Below are 22,051 nucleotides of genomic sequence, written 5' to 3'. Positions count from 1 at the left end.
CCCAAGGGGGGGTCCCTCTAACCTAAAAAAACCCCCGTGTGCACGCCACACGTACTCTGCTACCCTAGTAGCTGCTTCCGGTGTGTAGTGCACGCCTGACCTGTCTAGGGGGGCCCTACAGTTCTCCACCCAATAACGGAGGTCGATGAATTTGCAACCATTATAGTCGCAGAGTCGTCTGAGCCTCTGGTTTAGACCCTCCACACGGCTCCAAACCAGAGGACCGCGATCGACTCTGGGCACTATGCTGCAGATATTAAGCTCAGCTTGCACTCCACGTGCGATGCTGGTTGTCTTCACCAAATCAGCCAGCCGCCGGAAGGAACCAAGGATGGCCTCAGAACCCAAGCGGCAGGCGTCATTCGTTCCGACATGTGCTACTATCTGCAGCCGGTCACACCCAGTGCGTTCAATAGCTGCCGGAAGGGCCTCCTCCACATTACGGACGAGACCCCCCGGCAAGCACACCGAGTGCACACTGGCATTCTTCCCCGACCTACCCGCTATTTTCCTGAGGGGCTCCATAACCCGCCTAACGTTGGAGCTCCCTATAACTAATAGGCCCGCCCTCTGTGACTGTCGGGACCTTGCCGGAGAATCGGCCACTGGCCCAACAGGCGAGGCATCCTGTGGTGGCTCGGAAACGATGTCATCACCACTAGGAAGCACCCCGTACCTGTTGGAAAGGGGTAAGGCAGCTGCGACGCGGCCAGATCCCACCTTCGCCTTTCGGCCAGGCACGCGCGAGCCCACCACTGTCCGCCATTCACCCTGGAGTGATGGCTGACCGGTAAGATGCTCACTGCCGGAAGACGCAGCGACATCAGGGGTTCCATGTGATTCCAAGGCCACCGAAGTAGGCATAGGTCTCACCACAGTTGCCCCAACGCCACTACGAGCCGACGCCTGCGCCTCGAGCTCGATGAGCCTAACAGACAAAGCCTCCACCTGCCCCCGAAGAGTGGCCAATTCTCCTTGCGTCCGCTCACAACAACCACAGTCCCTACACATGACTATGTTTACCCTACCCTATACGGTGACAAATTCCCAAGATAATCTTCTGATGAGCTACTCTGATAATCAAGAAACACTCACTGAAATACGAGACGCGAAAACTACGCTAGGTTTTCCCAGAAAAACTATTTAAAAGCTAAGCGCAGCAAATAAGTACAAAAACGCTTTATACAAACAGTACTCGCTGCTGCTGGTGCTCTCGCTCTGGCTGTCACAAGACAACTGCTGATTCAAGTGACTAGTGGCTAACGGCCGCGAAACAAACAAAGACGGTTTTAGGGCGCTTTCTGTTCTAAACGATCAAGAAAACACTAAGAAATCTAACACGAAAACTACGTAAAGTTTTATCAAGAACTGTTAGTTACTATGCAGAGCAGATAAACACAAATAGAATCCCTTCCTTAGTGGAAGGTCGTAAACAAAATGCAAAATAAACGCTTTATACAAACAGTACTCGCTGCTGCTGGTGCTCTCGCTCTGGCTGTCACAAGACAACTTTGTTGCTATATATGGCACAAGAAAAGAGGATGTGATTTATGTCAGCCATTGTCTTGGAGTTACAGTTATCGAGGAAAACTGTAAATGTTAGTCTGATATAAATGAATGATACAAATGAAGTGGGAAGGAAATATGGTCGAATCTAAGACGAATAATGATTGACGTTATGAAACGATTCAATTGAGCCCTCATGAGCCATAGCACGGAGATCACTTGAGGTTGTAGAATTGCATAATTACCACCTTTATGTTGTTTACGTTTATTCCACTTCTCGTGCATTGGACGAGAGCAAGATGCGTGGTGTTATGCATATAATCCGTATACAGTGTTTTGTAGTCAAGAATACTGCCTGTTGATATCGCTTAGTTACCTAAGATGATCACTGCCTTGTTGTATTTTATACCTGCATGAGAATAATTTGGCCTTCCTTAGGACAGCGATTAATTTCCTTGACCATATTCAGAATACATTGGTTATTGATTTATTACAATGCCGATGCTTGGTATTTTTCAGGACACTATGGGAATCCAACACAATTAAAATCCTAGAGAATGAAGTTGAAAATATAAATTTAAGAGCCTCTAAAACTGCTACTGCTACTGTCGCGAATATAGAAGTCGTCTTGGGTAATTTGTATGTCTTCCAGATTTGAAGCTGGGGGCAAATATAAGCGCATCCAGTATATTCCTCTTGCGAATCTTTCTAATCCATCAGTATAAAGATAAGTGAAATCTGGCAGCTTTTCTGTACAGTAGGAGTGAAAATAGATTTTATTGAATATATTATCCCAAGCGATCTGTCCAAAATAACGTACTGGTATTTGAAAGCTGAGTACATCTAGATCGTACTCAAAAAGTGGTAACAGAGTGGAACATTTAATGTCTGAAGTGATAGTGTTGAAACTAGAGCAGATGGCAGGATTTTTAATTCTTCTGTTAGAAACCACACTAATACATTGAATGCTATCTTTACTTTTATAGACTGAGCTGTCCTTAAATACAGTGCCTTGAAGATAAAATTTTTCAGCAAGGTTTTGGTGGCGAATGTTAAGGGGATATCCTTCACCTCCGCTAATAGTGCATTTGTAGGTGTCAATCACTTAGCTCAAACACAAGTAGGAATGGTTCTGAATTGTAGAGTGTCTAATTCTGATGCCAATAGCTTCGTTAGTTATGGATTCGTCATTCATACTCATGTGTAAAAGTTCTCTCAACTGTGTTTTCTTATCGAGAAATGCTTTGTCTGTGTTATCCTGAATAAAAATATTTTCCAAGGTAGGCAGAAGTTATATTTCTTGTATCGGCCAGCCTGAACATTATGAGAAGCATTTGGTCAAATTGTTTGGATGACCTCTGCTTCAGTCTTTCCGAAAACTAGCGACTCTATTCGAAACATTGTTTGCAGACAATACCCGTGTATACCATGAAATGTATCTGCAAAATTATATCACTATACGATACACAGTTCAGGAAATATGACATCATACACAATTAGATGCGTGAAAAACTAGATTCTGCTTAAAATGATTTACTTTATAACATCATTAGTACTAATTCGCAGCACACTTTCCTGACTGCATCCACATGCATCACTGTACCTGCGAAATTATATCACTCTATGACAAACAGTTTATCAGATACGACATAATAAACATTGAGATGCATGAAAAACTAGCCAAATGGTAATCATTAAGTGTTTCGTAATAAAAACACTTAGCGACTTCTAACCATTAGCCTAATTTCAAACCTTTCTGAAATATTTAACACATTAACTTATGAACCATGGACCTTGCCGTTGGTGGGGAGGCTTGCGTGCCTCAGCGATACAGATGGCCGTACCGTAGGTGCAACCACAACGCAGGGGTATCTGTTGAGAGGCCAGACAAACATGTGGTTCCTGAAGAGGGGCAGCAGCCTTTTCAGTAGTTGCAGGGGCAACAGTCTGGATGATTGACTGATCTGGCCTTGTAACAATAACCAAAACGGCCTTGCTGTGCTGGTACTGCGAACAGCTGAAAGCAAGGGGAAACTACAGCCGTAATTTTTCCCGAGGACATGCAGCTCTACTGTATGATTAAATGATGATGGCGTCCTCTTGGGTAAAATATTCCGGAGGTAAAATAGTCCCCCATTCGGATCTCCGGGCGGGGACTACTCAAGAGGACGTCGTTATCAGGAGAAAGAAAACTGGCGTTCTACGGATCGGAGCGTGGAATGTCAGATCACTTAATCGGGCAGGTAGGTTAGAAAATTTAAAAAGGGAGATGGATAGGTTAAAGTTAGATATAGTGGGAATTAGTGAAGTTCGGTGGCAGGAGGAACAAGACTTTTGGTCAGGTGATTACAGGGTTATAAATACAAAATCAAATAGGGGTAATGCAGGAGTAGGTTTAATAATGAATAAAAAAATAGGAGTGCGGGTTAGCTACTACAAACAGCATAGTGAACGCATTATTGTGGCCAAGATAGACGCAAAGCCCATGCCTACTACAGTAGTACAAGTTTATATGCCAACTAGCTCTGCAGATGATGAAGAAATAGATGAAATGTATGACGAGATAAAAGAAATTATTCAGGTAGTGAAGGGAGACGAAAATTTAATAGTCATGGGTGACTGGAATTCGTCAGTAGGAAAAGGGAGAGAAGGAAACATAGTAGGTGAATATGGATTGGGGGGAAAGAATGAAAGAGGAAGCCGCCTTGTAGAATTTTGCACAGAGCATAACTTAATCATAGCTAACACTTGGTTCAAGAATTATGAAAGGAGGCTGTATACATGGAAGAAGCCTGGAGATACTGAGAGGTTTCAGATAGATTATATAATGGTAAGACAGAGATTTAGGAACCAGGTTTTAAATTGTAAGACATTTCCTGGGGCAGATGTAGATTCTGACCACAATCTATTGGTTATGAACTGCAGATTGAAACTGAAGAAACTGCAAAAAGGTGGGAATTTAAGGAGATGGGACCTGGATAAACTGAAAGAACCAGAGGTTGTAGAGAGTTTCAGGGAGAGCATTAGGGAACAATTGACAGGAATGGGGGAAAGAAATACAGTAGAAGAAGAATGGGTAGCTCCGAGGGATGAAGTGGTGAAGGCAGCAGACGATCAAGTAGGTAAAAAGACGCGGGCTAATAGAAATCCTTGGGTAACAGAAGAAATATTGAATTTAATTGATGAAAGGAGAAAATATAAAAATGCAGTAAATGAAGCAGGCAAAAAGGAATACAAACGTCTCAAAAATGAAATCGACAGGAAGTGCAAAATGGCTAAGCAGGGATGGCTAGAGGACAAATGTAAGGATGTAGAGGCTTGTCTCACTAGGGGTAAGATAGATACTGCCTACAGGAAAATTAAAGAGACCTTTGGAGAGAAGAGAACCACTTGTATGAATATCAAGAGCTCAGATGGCAACCCAGTTCTAAGCAAAGAAGGGAAAGCAGAAAGGTGGAAGGAGTATATAGAGGGTTTATACAAGGGTGATGTACTTGAGGACAATATTATGGAAATGGAAGAGGATGTAGATGAAGATGAAATGGGAGATAAGATACTGCGTGAAGAGTTTGACAGAGCATTGAAAGACCTGAGTCAAAACAAGGCCCCGGGAGTAGACAACATTCCATTAGAACTACTGATGGCCTCGGGAGAGCCAGTCATGACAAAACTCTACCATCTGGTGAGCACGATGTATGAGACAGGCGAAATACCCTCAGACTTTAAGAAGAATATAATAATTCCAATCCCAAAGAAAGCAGGTGTTGACAGATGTGAAAGTTACCGAACTATCAGTTTAATAAGTCACAGCTGCAAAATACTAACGCGAATTCTTTACAGACGAATGGAAAAACTGGTAGAAGCCGACCTCGGGGAAGATCAGTCTGGATTCCGTAGAAATGTTGGAACACATGAGGCAATACTGACCTTACGACTTATCTTGGAAGAAAGATTAAGAAAAGGCAAACCTACATTTCTAACATTTGTAGACTTAGAGAAAGCTTTTGACAATGTTGACTGGAATACTCTCTTTCAAATTCTGAAGGTGGCAGGGGTAAAATACAGGGAGCGAAAGGCTATTTACAATTTGTACAGAAACCAGATGGCAGTTATAAGAGTCGAGGGGCATGAAAGGGAAGCAGTGGTTGGGAAAGGAGTGAGACAGGGTTGTAGCCTCTCCCCGATGTTATTCAATCTGTATATTGAGCAAGCAGTAAAGGAAACAAAAGAAAAATTCGGAGTAGGTATTAAAATTCATGGAGAAGAAGTAAAAACTTTGAGGTTCGCCGATGATATTGTAATTCTGTCAGAGACAGCAAAGGACTTGGAAGAGCAGTTGAACGGAATGGACAGTGTCTTGAAAGGAGGATATAAGATGAACATCAACAAAAACAAAACGAGGATAATGGAATGTAGTCAAATTAAGTCGGGTGATGCTGAGGGAATTAGATTAGGAAATGAGACACTTAAAGTAGTAAAGGAGTTTTGCTATTTAGGGAATAAAATAACCGATGATGGTCGAAGTAGAGAGGATATAAAATGTAGACTGGCAATGGCAAGGAAAGCGTTTCTCAAGAAGAGAAATTTGTTAACATCTAATATAGATTTAGGTGTCAGGAAGTCGTTTCTGAAAGTATTTGTATGGAGTGTAGCCATGTATGGAAGTGAGACATGGACGATAACTAGTTTGGACAAGAAGAGAATAGAAGCTTTCGAAATGTGGTGCTACAGAAGAATGCTGAAGATAAGGTGGGTAGATCACGTAACTAATGAGGAGGTATTGAATAGGATTGGGGAGAAGAGAAGTTTGTGGCACAACTTGACTAGAAGAAGGGATCGGTTGGTAGGACATGTTCTGAGGCATCAAGGGATCACAAATTTAGCATTGGAGGGCAGCGTGGAAGGTAAAAATCGTAGAGGGAGACCAAGAGATCAATACACTAAGCAGATTCAGAAGGATGTAGGTTGCAGTAGGTACTGGGAGATGAAGAAGCTTGCACAGGATAGAGTAGCATGGAGAGCTGCATCAAACCAGTCTCAGGACTGAAGATCACAACAACAACAACAACTTATACGCAAAATAATCAGATATTTAAAGTTGTTCCGTACGTGGGCGTTCGATTCTTTACAGAACTGGCGCTTCCCTGGAACTGGGGATATTGAACAGATACAAAGAAGTGTAGAGTAACTCATACGGTCACAGGTTCGACCCGCGAGAGAATCTCACAAAGATGTTGAAACAACTTTACTGGCGGACACTATCTTGTGAAAGCATACTTAGAAAGTTCCTAGAAACAATTTTAAGTGATTGACATAGGATATACCGCAAACACTATATAGGCCTTTAATATTGCCATAGGTCCACGAAGATAACATCAATTACATCGCACACAGGCGTTTGAGCAATCGTTCTTCCTGGCCTCTTTATTTGAATTGAGCAGGAAGAAGCCTGTGGAACTCCAGTGCATAGTGATAGCGAATGATAGGGGACACATTGGTATGGAGTACACAACACACTTTATTTTATACAAACTTGATACATACAAGTATATACAATGTAACACACTTGAGTCACAGAGTGCCCTGTCTTGCTACTGTCAACCGTCACAAATAAGACTGTGAGTCTAAGTCGTTTTCTCTGGCCAGCGATGCTAACGTTCCCACAGAGCCTCCCCCTTCATCCTCGGTAGTGCGTAGAATGGTGTAGAGGGGACAACGACTGGGGAGCGGAAGTGCTGGTCTGGTGTTAGGGTGTAGAGATGATAATCATGGAAATGGGTGGCCACGTGGATGGCGTGGCCTGCATGGAAGGGGGGATGGGGAAGATGTATACCCGGATCCCCCAGTATTTGTGCATCAGGTGGATCTGTGAAGAGCTCGCTGTCCAGAGAGGGCAGGTGAGTAGTGGAGATGGCCAGGCAGCCATCATCAGTGACATATGCACGCAGAGTTGCGGGGTCGATGTTATCATGTCAGGTGAGAACTTCATGGAAATGGTATAGCATGGACCCAGGTGAGACTGTATAGTCATTGTGGGCCCCTGTGACTACCAGCTCCTTTCTGTAACTATGAGGCTAAGATCCTCTAGGCAGAAACAGCACGCATCGAGTAGTGTCTGGAAAGGAGGGGATGCAGTCACAGGAGAAGTAGGGTCGGGAGTAGGGGGGAGCCACCATGATGGTAGAGTCTGTATCAGGGAGACAGTCGATGATATACCAGGCAGGTTTCAGTCGGTTGATGGAGACGGTGGCTGGCTTCCCTCTAAGCAGAATGTCATAGGTGTTAGGATTGCATCGGAGGACTCTATGTGGGCCCAAGAATGGGGGTTTGAGTATGTTTTGGACAGTATCATCATCCAGCATGACGTGGTTGCATCTGGTTATGTCTTTGGAACTAAAATTTTTGGATGGGATGGGGGGAGGATGGCAAAACATGAAGGTTGGCAATGTGGCACTAAACATTGTCAACCAAGTTGGGAAGTGCAGCTGATGTAGATGGGCAGTCGGAAGAGACAAAATCATTGGGGAGGGACAGTATCTCACCATATAAAATCTTGGGTAGTAAGGCATTGAGGTCTTGTTTATCTGCCTTGCTGACACCCAGCAGTACCCACGGGAGTGTCAGACCAGTCACCCCTGTGGCACCTCTCAATAAGCCCCTTAGCTTGAGGGTGTCAGGCGGTGGTTCAGTAATGGGTAATCCCGCATAGTCTACAGAGTTCAGCAAACAGCAAGGACTAGAATTATCTACCTTGGTCTGTGATTATGGAGGCAGTGTGGCTGAAACCCACAAACCATAGGCATGAGAGCATTGGCAACTGTTTCCAGCAGTGATGTCTTGGATGGTGTATTCTCTACCCAGTGTGTTACCCAGTCAACAGTAGAGATGAAGTAGCAGTAGTTGTCTGATGGGGGAAGGGGCTGACCAGGTTCACATGAATGTGCTGGACGTGACCCTTTGGTGTGTGGAAGGTGCCTAGTGGGGGTAAGTGGTTTCACATAGCTAGCATGGTACACAAGACTTCATCCACAACTTTCAGTCTCACTTAACATAGAGCCAAACATATTACTCAGTTATGAAGCAAGTAATAGGTTTAAGACTGGGGTGGGCGAGGTTGTGAAACAGGTAGAAAATAATTCTGCAGAATTATTGTGGGATGATGGGCATGTGCATCCCTGGGATGTGCCACAGAGAACAGGGCAGGTTGAATTGGGGATAATCTGTGGCTCAGTGATGAGGGTGGAGGAGGCATTATTTAAGAAGTCCTATAGCTGACACTTGTCCTGCTGAAACTGCATGAACTTGGGCTCCTATCCCTAAACAGCTTGAGACAGCAGTGATGGACAGGGGAGCTTCTGGAATAGGGTGAGCTAACATAGCTGTCTGAAACAGATCGTCCTTGATCGCTTGGAAGGTGCACTGCATGTCTGTGGTCCATGTGAGCTTCCTGTGACCAGCTGTATTTTTGCTTTTGAGGGCCCATGTTAAGGTTGCCTGCAGGGCAGCTCATTGCACTCTGGAGTTATGATTGCCAGAAGTGTTAACTATGTGGCCCAAGATGGTGACATGCACCCAATGGAGTTGACATTTGACTTTGTTGATCGCTACATCGTTGGCATCAAGAGCACCGAGAATTGTTTGATGTGAGCAGAGAGTGAGTTCGTATCTGGCGAAAAAAATGAGGATATCTTTCAGATATGCATAGCAAAAAGAAAATTTAAAAAGCAGGCTGTCTATAAAGTGTTGCCATAATTGTGAAGCGCTTTTTAGTCCATAAGGCATAAAAAGGAACTCCAAAAATCCAAAAGGCATGGTTATGGCAGTCTTGTGAATGTCATCTTTGTACATTGGTAGCTGAAGATATACCTTCTTACAATCAATTACACAGAACACCTTAGCGCTGGCAAGATAGTGTGTGAAAACTTGGATATTAGGAACATGATTGTGTGAGCATTCCAGGCAAGATAGTCCCAGCATGTCCTTCTCATGGACGAGGCAGATGGGTGACGCCCAGCTGCTTCCTGATGGGTGAATGATACCAGCTTGTAACATCTCGTCCACTGCTGCCTTAGCCACGTGGAGGCAGTTAGGGGGTAGACATCGGGGGTGCTAACTAACTGGCGGGCTGGGTGTAGTGTTAATGCAGTGCACGATGTTGTAGTGGATGGCGACAAGATAAAAAGATCACATGGGGTGGAGCCACTGGTTGAGAGTTTGTCAGCATGGGCAGTGTGGAGGTCAGTGTCCTGAGCAGCAGAAATGACATTGGATGTCAGCTGTAGAGTGGAGCCAGATTGCCTGAGCAAGGTGGCAGTCTGTGCATGCACGGTGCAGTCAGTCGGCTGTGGAGGTTCAAGTGTGGTGCAGCAGGCAGTGCTATGTGCAGGTGCTGGCTTGGCCTGGGAGGCAGTGGTGTCAGATGGAGTTTGCAAACTGGAGCTGGGCTGCCTGGGTGAGGCCAGTGCTCGCACATGCCTAGTGACATTGACGAGTTGCAAAGGTTCGGTCATGGTATGGCAGGCAGTGCTGGGTGCAGGTGCTGGCTCAGCATGGGCAGTGGTGTACTGCATGGGCGTGGGTGTGGTGCAGGTGAGGCTGTTCCGCACAGACACAGGTGTGGAGCAGGAGGCAGCGTATTGTGTAGGTGTGGACACAGCATGGCAGGAATCATCTGGCATGGGCGCAAGGGTGGAGAAGGTGAGCAGCAGTACTGTCAGCATAGCAGAGATGGCAGCAGGTGGTGAAGGAGCAGGCACAGAATAAGCAGCAGGTGAGGTACTGACCTGGGTGAACATTGAGGCAGGGGCGGCTGCGTCAAGCAACTTGAAGTATCAGGTGACAGGTGCAGGTCTGCAAGCATAGGCAATAGGTGACGATTGGAGGCGCTCGAGGCTGGAGCAAACCTCTGCAAATTCTGTGCTGTTTGGATGCGACTGTGTAGGGACATGTTGTCCTGTCGGAGGTGAGTGAGTGTTTCTTGCATGTCCACATACTGTTGACAGACGTGTAGCAAGCATTCAGCGTCGTCCACACACTGTTTTATGTACTGTTGTGTGGGCATGGCTGAGGGTGAAGGAGAACTGGTATCATTGCATTGTGGCTGTGTGGTGGGCATGGTGTGTGTGCTGTTAGCAGTGCAGTCAGGAGACATGAAGGTGAGCCTGTTTATGTGCAGTAAGGCCACAAGGTGAAAGGCCCATAGGAAATAAGCACACGGTACCAGCTTCATAACATCAGCAACAATGAACAACCACATAAAAGCTGTAGTGAAGCCAAGATCTAGAGTGCATGTCCGGATAACCCAAACGGCGATAGGAAAGCAATTAGCAGCTGCCAAGCGAAAGTGTGGCAAGACAGGCTGATCTGCGATCTGCTGTCGACCAGGAAATGCAGTCTGCTGATGCAGTAGAGGATGTAGAAATGATTGTTCTGAGTAACATCAGAAGCCAGTAGCAGGTGGCGACTTAATGTGTGTCAAGGCAGCCTATGCATAGTTCACGGCTCATGGCGCCTCAGGTGAGGCGAGTACGGTGTAATCACAATGTTGATGACAGAGGCGCACAGTGTCAGCAAAGCACGCGTGGTGCCAGCAGAGGCGAGACTGTGTGTGCACGGCTGCTGATTCATTGGGAGTGACGGCTCGAACCAAGTTTGTTTTCCATACACAGTGGGTGGTGGTCGTTGTGACGTCACCATCAGGCATGGCCGACCGTCGATGGCTCCAGGAGGTCGTTCACGTGGCAGTGCAGCGTGCATATCCATACCATTGTTGGGAGCTTTGTTGTGCCTATGTCGAGAAATGACAAAAATTCGGTCGGACAAGGACAACCGGGCGTCAGGAGTCTGGTTACGACTGTCAAGTAAACTCATCTGTACCTAGGATGGGGGATTGACGATCCAGGTCGTCCACAGGACCTCTTCAGGCATGGTGCGTGGGTGTATTTTGCTGCAAAGAAGCCGCCACAATTAGGAGGGAGTCCCATTCTGAAATTGTTCATTGTAATGTACCTGTTGCAGTTGCTCTTCGGGAGTCCGAGAGAGGTATCATAAGAGGATTGTTTTGGCGGTCACATACTTGCCATAGACGTTGGTGCCAGGATGACGTTGTGGATAACGTCAATGTGGGTTCCAAGGTGACTGAGTAGAGTGACGTTCTTCATGTCGTCAGTGACAATGGCGTTGGAAACTTTCGACGATCGTGAACCACAGGCGTTGGTTGACTGTATGGAACGGAGGTAATGTAAGCCATGAAGCAATTGTCTGTTTGGTATGGTAACGTGGTTGGAATACAGCCGCACAGCATTGGGAGAACTATGGGTGAGCGGTGACCGATAATGTTGGCGTCTGCATGGACTGGGATGGACAGCCCGTCATACGGCGTGGTTGAGACGGGACGCATATTGGGAGAACACGTGTACGGTACGTACGATAATGGCCACGACGCGGTCGGCACGGATCGGTAATCCAGGTCATGAAAATGTTGACGAAATGAAAGGGTAAAAGTTACACTGGTAGAGTCCATAACAAAGTCAATAAGCGAGCTGTCAATTGCTTTGCACTGCTGTGCCCCTGCTATTTGCAATCAGAATGCAATGTGAGAAATGTCACTGTCACTTGGGCAACATTCGGAGCACTGTTCATCTCTGTCGATAGTAAAAGGCGCGATAGTTCAACGAAATTCGCCGTCGGCGTGACGCAATGGGGGTGTGATGGCCAGATTGTCGCGACGCGAATTTGGACTATTTTAGTGTTCACTCGAAGTTCAGGGTCCCCAATGTGGATCTTTGGTACGTAGTGATAGCGAATGATAGGCGATGCAGTGGTATGGAGTACACAACACACATTAATTTTCGAAAATCGATACATGCAAGAATACAGAACATAACACAGTCGAGTCACAGAGCGAACTGATTTGCAACCATCACAGATAAGACTGCGAGGCGTTTTCTATGGCCAGCGATGCTAACCTTCCCACATGCCCTAATAACTTGTTCAATATAAAGTGCCCTATGCCATTCACTTCACAGTGATTTGAGAAGTGTAATATAGATGTAGACACGGCCTCAAAGATTATAACAGAGGAGATTATTGTGTGCAAGTGTTGTAGCAATCCCGCATGTCGGCCATCATATTGAGGTTTATAAGCTGAAAGCTAGCAGAACTAATAATTTGTTTATAGTCCATGGGGTGTTCTTTCTTTTAAAATTACAGTTTGGTGTTTGCTGCTGCGTCAACTCTCTTATTTTCTCTATTGAAGAATTGAGAGCAGCTGCCTTCTTATCTCAATCACTGTAACCTTTGAGCCTCTCCTTCCACAAACATGTGACTCCTATATAGTTCAGTACATCCACCAATGAACTCGCGAAAGCACTGTCGTGTATCAATCACTACAGAATTGACTGCTTTCCCAATTATGAGAACTACTACACTGAAAAAGACTCAAACCCTTTCGCGCCCCGTATTTTCGGCAATCTTCTCTGCAGGCGCTACGATTTGCCTGGACCGATGTGATTTATGCCCACAGAATTGGGCAGTTTTACTCAAACCAAATTCCAGGTTTATGCACATCTTTCCACAAATCTCTTGTTCACACGCTACGATCTGTCTCCACCGTTGAGATGTCCGGTGGGCACAGATTTTTGTGCAGGCATATCGTTCCCTGTTGATTTGTATCAAGGAGTAACCACCACATATATGTTACACTGCAGTATTATTCATCTATCATCTATGGCTGAGGAACTGTAGTCTTCGTAGTAACTGCACTGAAACTGGCAGACGAATTGAATAATACGTTTGTAAACAAGAAGTAATCCATTCCAAAACAGAATAGCAGGTATATAGTGTAGGTGGGAAACCATAACTTATGTAATTAAAGCCGCAGAAATAAGTATATAAAATATCAATGCCAGATAGGGCGAACTCCATTTACTGTCAGTTACCTGTGAAAACAGGCGGATTGACAGCAGTCACTTTGCAGTGAAGCGAAATTGTGACACTAAATAATAATATTATGCAAGGGATTATGATTTCAACGCTGCATTGAATTTTATGAGGTCATTTATTACCTTAATTTCTTTTGGCTCCTTATTAAAGATAATTTTACCATTGCGTAGTGTTTTTCTTTGGCAAAGACACATTTTTATTTGTTGCTTGTTTTCTGCCATGTGTCATGATTATGAATATTTTGATTTTTGCTTAAAAAATATAGAATATGAACAGAAGTCTGTTGCTAAGGCAGAACATTCAAAATTTCTGGATGTGTGCATTGATGAGAAATTGAATTGGAAGAAACACATGGATGATCTGCTGAAATGGTTAGGTTCAGCACTTATGCTATTAGGGTTATTGCAAATTTGGGTCAACAGAAACATCCGATCTCACGCGTCGGCTTTGACCCGTGACGTAAGGGTGTTGTGGTGTGTGACGTCATTACGGCGCGGAGTTTGGCTTGTGAGTGTGGCGTGTTTGTAGATGTTGCCTCGTTGACGTTACCTTAGTAGGAGTTTTAGGGCCTGTAATATATAGTTTACCTTTTTACTGTACTTTTTGTTTTAACGTCGTCTATGAGGCTTTTATCAGTTTGCCATTAGATTGTTCAATCTTTATGGTCTATATGTTTTGTCGCTACTCGTTATGTCTAATGAATCAATATTGTTTTTTTTCTTTTTTTTTTTATTTGTTTCTTTTTTTATCTTTTGATTGACCTACACATTGATCTGTAGCGTAGCCCTGAATACGAGGTTAGGTTGGGAGTTTTTTTTTTTGGCGGGGATGGTCAGGGGGGGGGGGGGCGCAGCCCCCCCCCCCCCCCTGCCTCGCCTTGAGTACCACTTGTTTATTATTATCTTTGTTTGCTATCAATGTTAGCAGATTGTTCTTGTGAAACCTTTGTGTGTGTTGTTTTTCTATGTGTTTTCGTCTTTGTGATACGTATGCAACGTTTTTATATCCGCCATATTGGAATTGTCGTTTGTGGTCGTTTCCGCCATATTTGTGACGTCATGGGTCAAAGCCGACGGGTTGGATCGGACGCTTCCGTATTTCCGCAAATTTTGGCCTCCTATGCCTATTTTCATTCACTGCTTTCTTATGGCACGATATTTTGGGGCAATTCATCATTAAGAGAGAAAGTATTCATTGCACAAAAGCGTGTAATCAGAGTAATAGCTGCAGCCTGACCAAGATCACCTTGCAGACATTTATTTAAGGAACTCAGGATATTCACAGTACCTTCGCAATACATATGTTCACTTAATGAAATTTGTCATTAATAACCCATCCCAATTCAATAATAACAGTTAAGTGTATAGCTACAACACTAGAAGAAAGGATGATCTTCACTATTCTGGATTAAATCTCACTTTTTCACAGAAAGGAGTGAATTATGCTGCCACAAAAGTCTTTGGTAGTTTGCCAAATAGCATTAAAAGTCTGACAGATTTCCAAAAAGTCTATAGCCAACCAACATTTAAAAGCAAATTAAAAGAATTTCTTAATGAGAACTCTATTTACTCATTAGATGAATTTTTAGATATGAAGTAAAAAAAAAAAAAAAAAAAAAAAAAAAAAAAAAAAAAAAAAAAAAAAAACTTAATTATATCACGCAAAGAAAACCTGTGTTAAAGTTACATGTTCCACATCATTATGAAATGTCGTATTCACGATCTATGGAACAAGGGTTAATATACGTATGCCAGGACATATTATTGAATACTCCATAATAAACGCTGCACTTTTGAGACTGTAAGTCAAAGAGGAAGCATTCCCAGCTTTTAAGAGTCATCTACAGGGTTTGATCTTTTCGATTCATCATGATTCTCACACGCTAAAGAGTTGTAATCAGAATGGTGGGTTGCCCCAGAAAGAGGTCTCATACGTTAGGGGAGGACATAAATTAGCATAGTACACAAGTCATCAGACAGTCCTTATGAAACAATTTTCAGGCTTTTCACTAAGTAGCACAGGGTACTTAATATGTTAAACATACTGTCAATATATGAATCCTATATAGGGTTGTCTTGAAGCCAGATCACTACAAATTTTGCAGTGGCTACACTAACAATAAATGTGTCTGACAAACTGACTTTACACGTCCACCTCAGTCTCTCTCTCACTCTTATGGAAATTTAATGCTACGATTTTATTTTTATTCATTATCAGCTTTCTTTTTTTATTTTTGGCTGAACAAGTTTGAAGCATTTCTGCTGTCTCACCACTGATTAATATGCTTCTTCAATCTGCAAACTGAATAATGTTGTGAAAGTGTACGTTTCCTGTTAGATCCCTTAGATAAATAAAAAATAGAACGATTCGCCATACTGACCCTAGTGGCACATTTTTTTTTTCTTCATTGTGAACAGAACAGTGGCTGGTTAATTTTTTTTCATTAAATTGTATTTCTACTATTTGCTTGTAGCCAGTACAGTCTTAGTCAGTCATTAGGTGCACTTCTGATACCAACACTATCAAACGTGTGCAGCAATAAATTATGGTCTATAATGTCGAAGGCCTTGGACAGGTCAAGACATATACCTGTAACTTTTTTGCCACTATCAGGCTTTCAGAGATCTTCATTGAGATATTCAAATATTTGCAATTTCTGTTTATCAGCCTTTCTGAAAACTGCATTGGCTGTAGTGAAAATATTGTATTTTCTACGAAATTAACACCGTCTTCTGGAAAACTTTTTGTCCAGTATTTTTGAAAACAAAAACAACAGAACAATGGGTCTATAATCAGCTAATTCTCCTTTTTTCCCCATTTTGAAGAGTGGCTTGAGCATCATGATCTTTAAATAGCAAGAAAATATTCCACTTGTAAATGTAGTGTCGAACAGGTGGACTAATGTTATTGCAATGAGGTCACCGGCACTTTATAGGCTACTTCCCAATTGAATATATTGGTTTAAACATTCTAATTACTTGCATAATCCTTTGGGTTGGTTGGAGAAAGGAAGAGGGAGTTAGGTTTTGTATTCAGTTATACAGATGATATTGTAAAATATCACCCCACAATAACTGATCACAGATATTTGAAAAAAATGTAGAAAAAGTAGTAGACGCTGACCTTGAAGATCAGTTTGAATTACAGAGAAATGTAGGACCACGTGAGGCAGGCAAAGGTGGCGGGAGAGGGGGGACCCCTACCACTTATCTTAGAAAACAGGTTAAGGAAGGGTGAACCTACGATTATGTTTATAGCATTTGTAGACTCTGAAGAAGCTTTTGACAATGTTGACTAGACTACTCTCCTTGAAATTCAGAGCTAGCAGGAGTAAAGTACAGGGAGCAAAAGGCTATTCACAACGTGTACAGTAACAAGACAGCAGTTGTTAGATTAGATTAGTTCTTGTTCCGTAGATCATGAATACGACACTTCGTAATGATGTGGAACGGGTCAGGTTAATAAAAGGTGTCCATACAAGATATTACATTACACAAAATATTACATGACACTCAATACTTTTCTTATATATATATTTATTTATTTTTTCTGTGGTGGTTGGGGAAATTACCTACCCACTTACTATATCCAAAAATTCATCTAATGAGTAGAAGGGGTTGCCATTAAGAAATTCTTTTAATTTCCTTTTAAATGCTATATGGCTATCTGTCAGACGTTTGATGCTATTAGGTAAGTGACCAAAGACTTTTGTGGCAGCATAATTTACCCCCTTCTGAGCCAAAGTTAGATTTAACCTTGAGTAGTGAAGATCATCCTTTCTCCTAGTGTTGTAGCCATATACATTGAATTCGTTCAGATTTGTTAATAACAAATTTCATAAGTGAATATATATATTGTGAGGCTACAGTGAAGATCTCTAGCTCTTTAAATAAGTGCCTGCAGGATGATCTTGGATGAGCTCCAGCAATTATTCTGATTACACGCTTTTGTGAAATGAACACTCTTTTACTCGATGATGAGTTACCCCAGAATATGATGCAATACAAAAGCAGAGAATGAAAATAGGCGTGGTAAGCTAATGTACTCAGATGTATATCGCCAAAATTTGCAATGACCCTAAAAGCATAAGTAGCTGAACTCAAACATTTCAGCAGATCCTCAGTGTGTTTTTTCCAGTTCAACCCCTCATCAATGCATACACCTAGAAATTTTGAATATTCTACCTTAGCTACCGATTTCTGATCAAAGTCTATATTTGTTAATGGTGTCATTCCATTTACTGTGTGGAACTGTATATACTGTGTTTTGTCAAAGTTTAATGAGAACCCATTTGCAGAGAACCACTTAATGATTTTCTGAAAAACATCATTTACAATTTCACCAGTTAATTCTTGTCTGTTGGGTGTGATAGCTATACTTGTATCATCGGCAAAAAGTACCAGCTTTGCATCTTCATGAATATAGAATGGCAAGTCATTAATATATATTAAGAACAACAGAGGACACAAGACCGAACCTTGCAGCACCCCATTCTTGATTGTTCCCCAGTATGAGAAATCACCAGTTTTTTGCATATTATGTGAACTGTTTATTTCAACGTTCTGCACTCTTCCAGTTAGGTATGATTTAAAACATTTGAGCATTGTCCCATTCATACCACAGTACTTGAACTTATCTAGAAGTATTCCATGATTTACACAATCAAAAGCATTTGATAGATCACAAAAAATCCCAATGGGTGACTTCCGGTTACTCAGAGCATTTAATATTTCATTAGTGAAAGTATATGTAGCATTTTCTGTTGAAAAACCCTTCTGGAAACCAAACTGATGTCTTGTTAAAACTTTATTTTTACAAAGATGTGAAGCTACTCTACAATACATTACTTTTTCAAGAATTTTGGATAAGGCTGTCAGAAGAGAGATTGGGCGGTAGTTGTTGACATCAGACGTATCCCCTTTTTTATGCAGTGGTTTAACAATGGCATACTTCAGTCTATCTGGAAAAATACCCTGCTTCAGAGAGCTATTACATATGTGCCTAAGAATCCCACTTATTTCTTGGGAACAAGCTTTTATTATCCTGCTGGAAATGCTATCAATTCCATGTGAGCTTTTATTCTTGAGAGAGTTTATTATCTTCCTAATTTCAGAAGGAGAGGTGGGTGGAATTTCAGTTGTATCAAATGGTGTGGGTAAGGCCTCTTCCATTAACTTACCCTTTCTTGTTGTTAGGTACAGTTCCCTTTTGTGTTTACAAGATATTTTTATTCCTTTAGTAAGCCAAGGTTTTTTTGCATTGTTTCTTATAATTAGATTTAACTACTTTCTTGGGGAAACAGTTTTCAAATTCTCTTACAAGTGTATCATGAAATAAGTTATATTTTAAATTAGCATCGGGTTCCTTGTACACCTCATCCCAGTCTAACTGCTGAAGATTTTCTCTGAAATTTCTAATTGTTCAGTCATTAATTGAATGCACAACTTTGGAGGATAGTTTTGAATTACTGAATGGAGCTATGTCATATACTGTAACTAGCTGAGCATCATGATCAGAAAGCCCATTCCCAACAGGACAAGAATTTATGTCTTTAAACCTATCTTGGTCTATAAAAGTGTTATCTATCAATGTGCTGCTGTCCTTTACTACCCGAGTAGGAAAATTAATGACAGATGTCAAATTGAAAGAACCGAGCAAGACTTCCAGGTCATTCTTCCTATTACACTCTTTTAGTGAATCAACATTGAAGTCCCCACAAATAATTATTTGCTTTCCGCTATCTGACAGCACAACAAGGCATCCAAGTTTTTCAGGAATAAATGAAAGTTTCCTGAAGGGGACCTATATACTGTTGCAATTAGAAAAGAGCCCTCCTTCAGTTTAAGTTGACAGGCACATGCTTCTATATGTTGCTCTAGACAAAACGTTTTTGTATCTAAGCTTTCTACACAGTGATAACTTTGACATATATGGCAACTCCTCTTCCCACCTTATTCTCTCTACTCATACATGCAGCTAGTTTATAACCTCTGATATTTACCTTTTCCATATCAGACACAATGTGATGCTCAGACAGGCATAGTATGTCTATTACATTATCAGATTCAGTGTCATCTAAACAAACCAGGAGCTCATCTACTTTATTCTTCAATCCCGGAATATTTTGGTGAAAAATGGTAACATTATTTTTTACTTTACTTTTGTGAGAATCTACTTTTTTCTTTAATCCACCAATATTTTGGTTAAATATGGTAACATTATTATTTACTTTCCTGTTGTGAGACTTTTGTGAGTTTTGGACCCCTTTAGCACCTGCCTGCCTAAACTTCTCATTGAACACTGACATTAGTCTAAAAAAGAGGTACATCCATGAGTACTAGTTCCCCCCCCCCCCCCCCCCCCCCCCCCCTCCCTTATGGATTTCACTAACAACCCTGCCAGTTTACCCTTCAGTTTCCTAATGAGATGTAGGCCATGCCTTGTGAAATCCCCCCTATCAATAGCCTTGACAGGAACCAATCCAATGTCTGACAGAGTGTCCGCCCTACGCAACTGATCCAACTCCATATTTACCCTCCTGACAGAGCGGTTCAACTGGGGCTGGTCATGCCACATGAAAGCAGCCACCAGACCAACATTGGTATGGGTCGTTGCCGAGGCTATTTTCACCAGGTCACACTCAATACTGTAGTCCTGATCCCTATCAATACTGTTTCCCACTCCACCCACTATCATCACATGATCCTGCTTTGTGAATCCCTTGCACAAGGAACCGATATCCTCTACCACCTGGGTAAGACTTGCACTTGGCTTGAAAAAGTTTGTGACCTGAAACGTGTCACCTAATTTTTCCTGCAAAATCTGGCCCACACCTCTTCCATGGCTGCTACCTAGCAACAGAACTTTCCTCTTAATTTCTACTTTTTTTGAAACAGTTGGTTTCCTAGTGAGATTCTGTTGCATCTTAACTACATCTACTTCTACTGGAGCCTCTTCCTTACTTAAGTGTGGTTAAGGGGCATGTAAAGTAAGCAGTGGTTGGTTGAGAAGGTAGTGAGACAGTGTTATAGCCTATCTCTGATGTTACTCAATGTGTACATTGAGGAAGCGGTAAACAAACCAAAGACAAAAAAAATAAATTGGAATAGGAATTAAAGTTCAGGGAGAAGTTATAAAAGCTTTGAGGTTTGTTGATGACATTTTAATTCTGTCATAGGCAGCAGTGGACTTGGAAGAGCAATTGATTAGAATGGACAGGGCGTTGAAAGGGAATATATCATGAATAGCAACAAAAGCAAGGCAAGAATAATGGAATGTAGTTGAATACTGAGGGAATTAAATTAGGGAATGAGACACTTAAAATAGTAGATGAATTTTTTTATTTGGGCAGAAAATAAATGATTGCCGAAGTAGAGAGGATATGAAATGTAGACTGGCAATAGCAAGAGAAGCGTTTCTGAAGAAGGGAAATTTGTTAACATTGAATTCAGACTTAAGGGGAGTTTAAACGCAAAAAAAAAAAAACATATTTGGATTTTTATCTCATTATAAAATTTGCAATTTTCTGAATAAAATGATATGTATATATCACTTATAAACTCACATGGGAAGTAGTTTATTTTATTTTTTTAAATATAATCTACACTGGTTGAAAATGTTAAAAAAAATTTATGTGCGTTACTTAAAGATCTAATAAAATCAGTAATTTTTTATATGGTAGGCTGTGGATTGCTGTGTAATAAAGGTTAACAGTGGTGGTCATGTCCAGAAGATGATGGGCACGAGGTTGAGGAGGTTGAAACAAAGTTTGAGAGACAAGAAACTTACTGATTGTAAAACCATAAGAAGCAGGCTTACAGACAAAATGATTGATGAACTACAGCAATATTATGGGATAGCCATTAGAAATAATACTGAGGATTTGTTGAAAATGAAGCAGGCAGTATGGGCTACCTTCTTCCATGGACTGTCAACTGATGAAAAACCAGTACACCACCTTTGCCCTCCTGGACCTGAGTCATGGTGCAATTACTGCAATGCCCAGTACTCAAACAGTTCATACAGTCATCCTAGCAGCAGTCAAAGATATCATAAAAACTATTTACAGAGACCTGGCAAATCCTGAATTACTGAAGAAGTGTCTGCATAGTCAGACTCAAAATCCCAACGAGTCATTCAGTTATCTTATATGGACTCACTTACCAGTAAATGTTTTTGTTGGAAAGAAGACACTAAAGGGTGGCGTCACTGATGCTGTTATTGCTTTTAATGATGGCAATGTTGGTAAGGTGAAAGTGCCACAGCATAAAGGAATTAATCCAGGAGCAAACTGCATCAGAGAACTTGAATAGATGGACAAGGTTCGTATTGATAAAGAAGAGTATGTATCACAGCTGGCCACTAAGGAGTCTAGAAACAAGAAAAGAAGAAAAATCTTGGGAAAAGATCGAGAGGATGATACACATTACAGTGCAGGTTGCTTCTGAGTGACTAAAAATAAAAAAAATCAGCATATATTAACGTACGTATCCTGAGCCTACTGAATTAAAAGAAGAACATAATGTTATGTATAATTAAAATTATTTAGGATAACATATAAAAAAGTACACAAAATTTTAACTGTGTAATTAAAAAACAGTAT

At 41.9% G+C, this 22,051-nt stretch overlaps 1 protein-coding gene across 5 annotated transcripts in view; it reads left to right on the top strand.

Moving 5' to 3' along the window:
* Nucleotides 1-13,245: 13,245 nt before the first annotated feature.
* LOC126163049 (ATP-dependent DNA helicase Q1-like) overlaps nucleotides 13,246-22,051 on the top strand; it is a 143,611-nt gene continuing 134,805 nt past the window's right edge. Inside the window, exon 1 of one of the 5 annotated variants that reach the window (XM_049919935.1) lies at nucleotides 13,246-13,339. The gene's annotated coding sequence lies outside the window, so the exon portion shown is untranslated. Of the gene's footprint in view, nucleotides 13,353-13,453; nucleotides 13,560-13,937; nucleotides 13,957-14,000; nucleotides 14,021-22,051 lie in introns of those variants that run through there. The other 4 variants (XM_049919936.1, XM_049919938.1, XM_049919937.1 and 1 more) reach the window with 4 other exon arrangements.

This window comes from Schistocerca cancellata, chromosome 2, assembly GCF_023864275.1.
Source record: "Schistocerca cancellata isolate TAMUIC-IGC-003103 chromosome 2, iqSchCanc2.1, whole genome shotgun sequence".
NCBI lineage: Eukaryota > Metazoa > Arthropoda > Insecta > Orthoptera > Acrididae > Schistocerca > Schistocerca cancellata.
The sequence above is the reverse complement of the archived record's forward strand: the minus strand, read 5'-3'. Positions and strand labels throughout refer to the sequence as shown.